This window comes from Gossypium raimondii, chromosome 8, assembly GCF_025698545.1.
Source record: "Gossypium raimondii isolate GPD5lz chromosome 8, ASM2569854v1, whole genome shotgun sequence".
Taxonomy (NCBI): Eukaryota; Viridiplantae; Streptophyta; class Magnoliopsida; order Malvales; family Malvaceae; genus Gossypium; species Gossypium raimondii.
This window is the reverse complement of record NC_068572.1, coordinates 47,773,636-47,784,062: the sequence shown is the minus strand read 5'-3', so window position 1 is coordinate 47,784,062 and position 10,427 is coordinate 47,773,636. Positions and strand designations below refer to the sequence as shown.

General features: G+C 36.3%; 1 long non-coding RNA gene across 1 annotated transcript; it reads left to right on the top strand.

Annotated features, from left to right (window-relative positions):
- The first annotated feature begins 333 nt into the window (after positions 1-333).
- LOC105791788 (uncharacterized) lies at positions 334-5,371 on the top strand. The gene is made up of 4 exons (XR_001133097.2): positions 334-930; positions 1,083-1,145; positions 1,228-1,589; positions 5,122-5,371. It is a non-coding gene; the product is annotated as an uncharacterized LOC105791788 (long non-coding RNA).
- Positions 5,372-10,427: the final 5,056 nt, after the last annotated feature.

The following is a 10,427-nucleotide window of genomic DNA, read 5'->3' as shown; positions in this document are numbered from 1 at the left end:
TTCTATTTCTTGAATCTAACCTGATATTCTAGCTCCCCATAGTCTCCTTGTTATCTTTCTCTCTTGATGGATATGAAAATTCTTTTTATTTCTAGATGAAAATGGTGAATTTTTGGTGGAAGAACCAAATTGTAAAGAAATCAAAACTTTCTTTCTTTCTCACTTTTTCTCACGTTGGTGCATGGGAAAAATGGTGGGTTGGAGGATTCTTCATCTTCCTTTTCTTATATATATATATATATATATATATATATATATATTGAATAAATTCTAACTGGGCTTTATTACTAAAATCATGCCTAATCAGAACCAAATCCTTCCCCGTCCTTTCAAATCCATTTTTCATTTCTTCATTAAGACGTTTCCCGGATATCTATGAGGTTGTTTCATTCAAACTTTTGGGTTTCCCCTTTTTCAGCCTCTAAGATTTGTGTCCTTCATTTCATCTGCTTCTTTGTACTCCCTTTTGTTCATCTTCCTTCAGTCGCTCAGCATAATCCGGAACTCTGCCAATCAGGTAAATTTCTTCCTTTTTCTTTAATGCCTCCCTTGCTAGCATATGAGCCAGACTATTTGCTTCTCTAGGTGTGTGCTCAAAGTAGTGTATTTTTGATTTTATTAGTAACTGATGAATATCTCGAATATATGCTCCAACCCTTGATCTGTCATTTGCTTGTGTTTTGCATTTCTTAATGATTGAAAGTGCATCACCTTCGATAATAATATTTGGCCATTGCATGTTCATACTGATGCGAGTTGCTGTCATGCAAGCTATTGCTTCTGCGGCAAAGGCTGATGCTACTTGGTGATGAAGCTCTGTAATAGATAAAAGGGCGTTTCCTTGACTGTCTCTGGCCACAATTCCCACTGCCGATTGTCAAACATTCTCATCAAAGGCTGCGTCAAAGTTAATCTTTACAAACTGACCAGGTGGGTGTTTCCACATTCTACCTTCTCTTATACTTTTTGGAGCTTTTTCTTCTATCCCCTTGAGCTCTAAAATATATCTCTGTACAAAACCTGCAATTTCTATCCCAGATCTACTAACCTTCTCATGTACTCTTTTATTCCGTTCTCCCCAGATTGCCCAAAGGGCACAACAAAATACCCTACGCATATTGGGACTATTCTGTTCGAAAACCCAGGTAAGCCACTTTAAAAATTCCATATAGGGTCCATGTAAAATCTTCGAGAGTGATAACTCTTCTCATACTTTCGTTGCCACAGGACACTCACGAAAAATGTGATTTGTGGTTTCTGCTGCTCTACCACACCCAGAACATGTTGTTTGACTTAGGAGTCTTCTGTAGTGCAGATTCACCCACGTTGGAATATAATTCCTGGCTATTCGCCAAATTGTAATTTTTATCTTCGAAGGTAGATTTAGGATTCAGATATTTTTGTAAAAATTCTTAGTTTCAGTTTGTAAGGCATATGCCCTAGGATCATTTTCATTGCCCTGTAATAGTTTGTAGGTGCTTCTCACGGTAAACTCTCCCGAAGACTCTCCCCTCCAGGCTGGAAAATCTTTGCGAGGCTCTTTAGCAAGCAGAATACAGAGGATTCTCTCAGCTATCTCCATTGGAAAGGTAGACTCAATCAAGTCCTGCTTCCACTTCCTCTTACTTTCATTAATTAGATCTGCCACTTTACAATCACGTAAATCAAAATGCGATGATAAACTAGCATAATTTGGTATCCAACTATCATTCGTAATCGAAATTTCACTCCTAGTCCCCACTTTCCAGCATAATCCTTCTGATAGAATACCCCTAGTAGCCCATATACTCTTCCATGTGTAAGAGCAATTATTCCCAAGACGCGAGTTTAAGAAATTAGTTTCTGGAAAATACTTTGCTTTTAAAACTTGTGAGACCAGTGAGCTTGGATTGGTAAATATTCTCCACCCTTGTTTAGCTAGTAGAGAGGTATTAAACTTGGCCAAACTCCTGAAGCCTAACCCTCCTTCTTCTCTGCCTCTACACATATCTCCCATTTGCACCAATAGATCCCTTTTTGCCCTTGCTTCTTTTGCCACCAGAAATTTTGCAAAGATTTTTTCCAAATCTCTACATAGGGAGTTAGGAAAAAGAAAACATGACATAGCATAAGTCGGAATGGCCTGTAAAATTAATTTAATAAAAACTTCATTTCCTCCTTGTGAAAGCCATCTAATGCTCCAATCTCTGATTCTGGAATTGACCTTATCCTTCAGATATTGAAAGGACTCTTTTTTACGTCTTCCAATCATTCTAGGAAGCCCTAAATACTTTTCCATATCTGTTGACCCTCTTAACCCTAAAGTGCCTAAAATTTCACCTCTTGTTTCTTCTGTTGTATTTGAGCTGAAAAAACCGTGGATTTTTCAAAATTAACGCACTGACCAGAGCAGTCTTCGTATTCCTTCAGAACTCCTTTTAGTACTCTCACTCCCTTAGTGGTAGCTTCAGTAAACAATATACAATCATCGGCAAATAGCAAATGTGATATCCCTGGACCTTTCCTGCTTGCTCTTACCCCTTTCAACTTACCCTATTTTAATGACAATCTTATTAATGCCGAAAGCCCCTCACTGCATATTAAGAAAAGGAATGGACTGAGGGGGTCCCCCTGGCGCAACCCTCTGGAAGACTGGAAAATTTCCCCCCTTTTCCCATTCATGTTGACTGCAAAAGATGTTGAAGAAATACATTTCATAATTAAGTCAACCCATTCCACAGCAAAACCCATTTTCAGCATCACCTCTCTAAGAAACCTCCACTCAACTCTGTCATAGGCTTTGCTCATATCGAGCTTAACTGCCATAAAGCCTTTCTTTCCTATACGTTTCCATCTAAAGGTATGGAGGAGTTCATAAGCTATTAAAATATTATCAGAAATTAATCTACCTGGGACGAAAGCACTCTGCGCCACAGTAATACACTGCCCAATAACCCTCTGAAGTCGATTTGCAATTGTCTTTGCAACTAGTTTATATATAACTGTGCATAAACTAATTGGTCTGAAATTTGCTAAATTTTTGGGATTCTGGGTTTTTGGAATCAATATAATTTCAGTTGAGTTGAAGGGGCCAAGAGTTTTACCCCTGTTTAAACAGTCAAGGCAAAAACTGGTAACTTCTTCCCCTACAATATGCCAGTATTGCTGAAAGAAAAGTGCTGGAAATCCATCAGGTCCTGGCGCTTTCGTAGGTCCCATTCCTCTTAAGGCTGAAAACACTTCTTCTACCGTGAATTTTTCCGTTAAACCTGTGTTCATGTCTGACGTGATTTTTCCTTCAATACCTGTTAAGAGATGAGATAAATCTCCTACCCCTTTTGATGTAAATAGCTCCTGAAAAAATGTCTTCGCAGCCTCACTGATCATATCCTCCTCAGTCACCTCTTCTTCTCCTCCTAAATCAAGCCTCAAAATATTGTTTCTTTTTCGACGAGCCGAAGCATACTTATGGAAAAAACTTGTATTCTTATCCCCAACTTTAAGCCAGTTTGCTCTTGCCCTCTGCTCCCAATACCTCTCATCTTTGTCAATTTCTAAATTTAGATGCACCTTCGTATCAATAATCTTTGCCAGCACATCGTCATTGCTTTCTTCCTCCAACAGCATCTCTAGATTCTTTTTTAGCCTTTTCTTTATCCCTTCACGACTTTTTCTAATTTGTTCTGCCCATACCATTAAATTTGCTTGAAGCATTTCCATTTTCTCCATTAAAGAATCAGCTGGTGTATCCCAAGATGTTTTAATTTTTCCTTCTAAAGGCTCTTCCATAATCCACCATGCCTCAAATTTAAACCTTTGCCTCCCCACATAATCAGTGCCATTTCTTGTATTAAGTAAAATTGGACAGTGATCAGACATCGAGTGAATTAAGTGTTGAATGTTACCGTTTAGGAAAAGATTTCTCCATTTGTCTTTTGCAACTCCTCTATCCAATCTTTCTCTGATGTTTGTTTCAGGCAGATTCCCTCTTTCCCATGTGAACCAAGTCCCTGTATACCCCAGATCTTCTAATTGACATTCCTCAAGGGTCTTTCTGAAAGCCTCCATTCTTCTTTCTTCCCTTAGAAGTCCCCCTTTCTTCTCGAAAGAATACATAATTTCGTTGAAATCCCCAGTTACAAGCCACGGGTGTTCCTGATCCTGTCCCAATTTCCGTAAAAGGTTCCAAGACTCCTCCTTATCTTTTACATAAGGGGATCCATAGAAACTTGTGAATCTCCACTCTACATTATCAATATCTTCATTCACCATAACATCAATATGACTTTTGGAAAAACTTCTCAATGTGACTAAAATATCTCCTTTCCAAGCTAAACATAGTCCACCTCGGGAACCCTCCGCAGCAACCTCAATTCCGTTTAGAAACCCACAACTTCTTCTGACTTTTTTCATGCATTGCTTGTTAATTTTTGTCTCCATTAAGAAGACCATTTGGGGATTATGCTGCCTTAAGAAATGTCGCAGCCTTTTAACTGTTCGTGGACTCCTCAATCCACGAACATTCCAACTGATGCTTTTCATTGCGTTCGGTCGGCTTGCCTCTTGGCAGCCGCCGATCCCATAATTAATTGAACTTCATTTTCAGCCAAAATCTTACTCATCGTTTCTGTTAACGATTCTTTCAGGTCCTTTTCTTGCTCTTTTTTCTGCCGTTTTGTGCTATCATCATATTCATCTTCTGCATTAAGAGACTCCACTCTTACTTCCGTAGCTTTCCTCTTCTTTATACCACCTTCATCCACTCGTAGACTTCCCCTTTGACCTGGGCCAATTCTTTTCCAACTCATTTTTTCCCTGAATTAGAATTAATTACTGGGATGGTCCTATTATCATCCATATTTACATCAGTCATGACTGTAACATCATCCACTTAGTTCTTCAACATCTCCTCTTTCACATTCATTTGTGATCTCCCATTTACCCCCACCTCCAAATTATTCACTTCTCTATTAACTATATCTTCAATCATCACATACTCAGAATCACCTGTATAAGAGCATTGAGTTCTATCATTCTTTACAAAATCATTAAATTTTATAACTTCCTTTCCAACAGATTTTGATTCTGCTTTTAATGCCATCGTGTATGGAGGATCCTCTTTAATGTTATTTTTTTCTTCAGTACTCAGCACACTACATTCTGGAAGTCTATGACCCATTCGTCCACAGCCAAAACAGAATAATGGTAATGTCTCATACTTAAAAGAAATCCATCATTGGTTCCTATTATCTGATGAGACAAAGATTCCTCTTCGAAGCGGTTTCTATACATTTAGATTTATTTTGAGATGACACCATTCTCCACTAATTTCAGATCTAATGACTCCTCCAAATGTAACACCTATAGCATGTAATAAATCCTTTTTATCAAATTCTGGTAAACATGGACCTATCTTTAACCAGACCGGAGATAAATTAAGACATATCTTTGATCTTTCCACAGAATGAGTTAACCTGTCAAATAAGATTAAACTTTTCATAAAAAGCCATGGTCTACCTTCCATGATCAACTCTAAATCTTCTTCCAATTCAAACACAATCAAATATAAATTCTGACCTGCCAATTGAATTTCAAACTTTTTCTTTGTTTTCCACACACTCCTCATCTGCGCTTTAAAACTTTCAGGGTTGTAAAGTTTACCTGTCCAAATTGTGCAGATTAGGGTTGGTTTTTCATCTGGAACCACCTTTGAACCTTTAACAGATAATTGCATGAGCTCTTCAAATAGAAGGGAAATCTCATCCCTCTACTCTCTAACGTCGCCACCGCTTTCCCCCATCCCAAGTCACAGAAACAACTGCCTCTACTAGGACTTACGGCGAAGCACTCTTGGAGAATAGAGAGAATTAGGGTTTTATTGTTATCAAACTCCGCCTTTTCTTATATATATATACTAAATAAAATAATAAAATATCATTTAAAAATCAAATTAAAATATTAATAAACTAATATTTATTTATTTAATTAATCTAAAATATCTCCAACATCATCATTATCTTCTAGATTTCTCTCTCTTCTATTTGACTATTTTGCCCTTTATGATATTTTAAAATTTCATTCTTGAGTCATCATTTAATTTGGTAAAATTGTGATTTAGTCCCTCAAAATTCTTCACATTTTTCAATTTGGTCCTAATCCATCCATTTTCCTTAGTTTCTAGATCATTCCACCCTTAAAATATTTACACCATTGGTCCTTCAAATTTTTCATATTTATACTTTAACCCCTCAAATTTTGAGTATTTACTCTTGGGCAACAAAACATTTCTCACTTTTGCGATTTAATCCTTTGTTGAACTAATATGTCATAATATAGTTCCCAATGTTGACATAACTCTAAAATTTCCCCTTTTTGTCGCTTTATTTCCTTATTTTATTATATCAAAGATAATATCTTACTGTAAAAATTTTTGGGGTATTACAAATCTCATACACATTTCATATTCCATTCAATGCATATGACCCTTAACTTTTCATTAATTATACATTTTCCCTTAACTTTTACAAATTTTGCAATTTAACCATCTAACCCGAAAATCATCAAATTGACCATTTTCGAAGAATCATATTACAGCCAATTATTCTATGCCTTTTAACAATCCATATTACACATCAAATTCATCATCAAACCTTGAAATTTTGACATTTTAACAATTTAATTCTTAAATCAAAATTTAACAAAAATCACTTCACAAAACAACCAAATATCACAATCAAAACTTCAAATATATAATTATCATCACAAACAACCAAGATTAATCAATCGTAACTTCCAAAATTTTTAACAGATCCAAAAACGAAGGTACGGGCTAGCTGGATCTAGTTGCAACAATATCAAAAACATTAAAATTACTAGAAATAGGTGAGAATTTAGGTAACATGCACAAGGAGAATACAACCGAAGTTTGGAGCTTCTTCAATGGTGATTTCGGCACCCAAATGAAGAAAATGAAGCATAAAATGTTTTTCTTCCTTTAATTTTGTTTTAATTTTGCTTTAATTACAACTTTGCCATTAAACCACATGTTATTTTTCTCATTTTCACACTAATGACAGTCCAACACTAATGATTAAGGGTTAATTGCTACATAGGTCCTTCCTCATTTAACAATTAAGCTATTTGATCACCTAATGTAATAATTACTAAGTTTTGCACCTTTTACAATTCAATTCTTTTTCTTTAATTAACTATCTAAACGATGAACTTTCTTAACCAAATTTTAATACAACTCTAATGACTCCGTAAATATTCTATAAATAATATGTATGAATCGACATATAGAAAATTTATGGTTTCGAAACCACTATTTCGTTACAACTGAAAAACGTGTCGTTACGCGAGCAATTACTGGGAAGGTGTCAAATAAGTTTAGGCAACGAAACCAGAAAAGTTAAAATCGGTGGTTGCATGCTCTTTCTTCAATCGTGGGCATGGTATCAACTATCTTTTTATGGCCCCGAGTGGACTCCCCCTTATGAATTCCCGCTCATAATATGGCAAAATTCATTTGATAATATAATTATCCTAATATTTATTTCATTATTGTAATTTTGAAATAACATATTATTTGAATAGGTGGAATAATTGTGCGAGAAACACAGGTATACCAACCGAGCTTGAGGATATCCAATTAGCGTTAGATCAACAGTCCGAAGAGTAGGTTAGTTTATAAAATTTAAAATTATATAATATTTGCTTCAACATTTGAAATTAAATATTAGGCATGTGCTAAAATTTATAAATTCGTATTGTAGTTTGTATGGATATCATATGTCGATTCGAAAATTCAAGAATTCATACCAACCGAATTTTTTGCCAATCACAACATCTGGCACATCAAAGTGCCATTAATCGTTTTTGCAATGATTGAGATGCACAGATCCGACCGAGTAATGCGATAGTTTGGGTGTATGCAATGTTTTATAGTTGCAACCCCAAGATCTCGATGACCTGCACAAGATCAACTTGAGGGGGAGGCTCAAGGAAGATTGGCTAACATTCCACAAGAACTATATTGAGATGTGGCAGTGTAGGTACGATTACTTGTCAACGCGTGAATAATTTCTCACACCAAAGTTGGCGACATCTCCAGATTACATATATTGGTTCAAGCATAATGACAAGTCGTATCTACTGTCGGATGTGGAAATAAGTAAGCAACATCATCGTTGCAGGTCAAGATGACCGTTTAGTAATCCTAGGTCGAGAGAACATGTCATAGGGGGATCAACATCAGCTCCAGCTCCACACAAGGACCCGATGGGTGTGCAACCTCCAATTAGTATGGTTCATATGTTTTTGGTGTCAAACTATTTTTTTTACACTAGGACCACAACATGCACCATCATTCACTGCATCAACACATTATCCAAGTGTATTTTTCACACCATCGCCACCCACCTCACCATATTACAAGTTGATGCCACCAGCAACATCGACATATCCAGTATTGCCAACAATTCTCTCATTTTATCCACAATCAGGTTGTGCGACACCATACAATTATCCATCGATAGTATCGCAAACACCCCTAGCATCATTGTTCTACTGAGGTGGGTTATCTTTGCAACCGCCTATTCATACAATGGGGGATGTACAATAGGCGCCTAAGACCCAAAATCACTCAACCACAGAAGAAGGAGATGAAGATGAATATCAATATCAATATCAAGGTTGAGGTGAAGATGAATATGAAAAAGATGAGGAGTTGCCACCCCAACTTATTCAATGGAACCTTAGGTGTACCTGACGCCCACCCAGTTATGGCACGCATTTGGGACGTCGATGATTATGTTATTTGTATTTTTCTCAAATACTTCATCTTTAGTTTGTTAAATTTTAATTTGTATTGTAATAAAATTTTCCACCCATAATGTTCTTGTTCCACATTTATTGACACCAAATTCTATTATTTATTTTACATCCCAAATGTACACTAATTTATAATCTACACAACAAATTTATTAAAATGGTTTGTATTGTACCATATCGTATGGTTAGTTCTAATTATTTTATTTCATTTATGTTATTCTTTCATTGAAGTTTTTCTCCCTCCATTTATTCCAATCTTTGGTTTGTATCGCACTGCAGAGTGCGTTTTCTCTTAACCATTTCAACCCCAACCCTAACCTTGTTAGAACCCAGAAATCTCATGGTTATTTTCAAACACTACAACCCAAGATAGAATTGCATGCCGAATATATCTTCTCCCCACACCCTCGCCTATATAAAAAGGAGTTTCTATTACCCTACACCTTCATCTCTTTCGCCTACAATCTCTTTTAAATTGTTTTCTTTTTCTTTTTCTTTTTCTTGTGCGTTGAAATTTTTGGGTTTAAATATTTATTTATCTTTTTCTTTTAGGGAGACATAATCATATTTTTAATTCTGTTGGGTTCACAATAATGCCATGGAGCTTGGTGACCTACAAATTTCATCTGTCGTGTGAGGATGGAGCCATCACTTAAGAAACCAATATCGCATTACAACTCAAGGTCCCAGTTGGTGGTGATTATATGGTCTCAAGCTTAAATGTAATTAGGGCTTCAAGTTTACAAAAGTTATGTTGTAAAAGGGTGGAGCATAATTGGGGCCTTAGTTGACAGTGGTTATGCAGACACAACAAAGAGTTTCACCTCATCAGAAGATGATGCTTTATAAAACCCATACAGAAGTATAAAGCGAAAAACACAGGGGCCTTCCAATATAATCAAGTAATTTTTTTTGTCCATCTCCACTAAAGGCAGTGACCATGTTACTATAACCTATGACAGAGTTGAAGGCAACAAAATCTCCAATTGGGACGAGTTATTTTGCAGTGTAGAAAAGATGAAACGTGAATCAGGGCGGCAGTGGCTATTTCATGTTTCATATTTTTTGCATTGCACAATAACTCGTCCCCACCAGAGATCTTGTTGCCCCCAACTCTGTCACATGTTATAGTAACGGGCTCATGACCTTTGGTGGAAATGGACAAAATGAATTACTTGATTATACTGGAAGGCCCCTGTGTTTTTTGTCTTCGACTTCTACATGGATCTTATAAAACATCCTCTTATGATGAGGTGAAACTCGTTGTTGTGCCCGCATAACCATTACCAATTGGAGAGCCCAGTTATTCTCAATCCATTGACAACATAACCTTCGTACACCTGAAGTCTTAGTTACATTTCAACCCGGGTCCATATAATCTTCATCAACTATGTCCTTGAGTTGTAATGTGATCTGACTTCTCGGGTGATGACTCCATTCTTATATGGTAGATGAAATTTGTAGGTCACCGAGCTCCATGGTATCACTGTAAATTCAAACATACCTTAAAACTATAACAATGTCTATCTCAAACACAAACAAAAATAAATCCATAATATCTAATTTCCATCCATAAAAAAAGGAAAAATAATAATTTTTAACAACGTGAAAACGCG